General features: G+C 39.6%; 1 pseudogene; it reads right to left on the bottom strand.

The window, feature by feature from the left end:
• Positions 1–237: 237 nt before the first annotated feature.
• LOC122143392 lies at positions 238–413 on the bottom strand (annotated as a pseudogene).
• Between the last annotated feature and the right edge of the window lie 470 nt (positions 414–883).

Raw genomic sequence — 883 nt, 5'->3', positions numbered from 1 at the left:
CGAAGATCTGAATCGGTTGTCATCTGTTTTAGATGACTCCCTTTAACCAGACACACCTGATTAGATGCATCAGCTCGTTAGTGAAAGACTCCAAGGCCTCAGGTGGATGCATCCGAGGAGAATTCTCAATAAAACAGCAACCACGGCATCTGCAAGAGCAGACCTCAGGGGAGCCAGGACAAAAGCCCTCGTTCCTTTTTTCTGTTATTCATCACAATAAGCAGCAATCCCTGAAAAGGGAAGCACACCGTTCCTGGAGACACTGCAATACCAGGCCGATCGTGGAGTGGACAGAGCAAGCCCGGCTCCAGCTCCGTGATCCAAAAAATCAATTTAATATGTAGTCCCCGGGTAGGGGGCGGTATCAGAATATTAAACTGATAAGAACAGATTTTTTTCTTTCGAAAAATTTTATTGTCACCATTTTCATTTTTTCCATTTGCATTTTTACTTTTGTACACACATTTTTCTTTTCAAGCACACGTTAAAACAAGCAATTAAATATAAATACAAATATAAATATAAATACACATGGTTAAATAAAAGGAATACAAACTTTGTAAAAAAACAAACAAAAGATAAAACCATTGTGTTTTGCCTGTTTTAAAGTCCATGTTTATGGTGTGTTTAAAGGTGTGATTGATTTCAAGGTAAAATACAAATTAAAAGGACAAGCATCATATTTCTTCAATAAACCAATTCCATTGATAAAATACAATAAAACACCAATTAAAAGTCTTCTGTTGTGCAAGATCAAAGTGAGTCCTTATCAAGCAGGTCTTCACCCCACTCTCCAAAACAGGCACACCAGATGCCACTTTGTCTGCTCAGCTGAGATCCCCTCCTCCGCCCGCTGGGCCCGCCTGTCTCAGAAATAGACTGG

Source organism: Cyprinus carpio, unplaced genomic scaffold, assembly GCF_018340385.1.
Source record: "Cyprinus carpio isolate SPL01 unplaced genomic scaffold, ASM1834038v1 S000003664, whole genome shotgun sequence".
In the NCBI taxonomy this organism is placed as follows: domain Eukaryota; kingdom Metazoa; phylum Chordata; class Actinopteri; order Cypriniformes; family Cyprinidae; genus Cyprinus; species Cyprinus carpio.
This window is presented reverse-complemented; position numbering and strand designations above follow the sequence as displayed.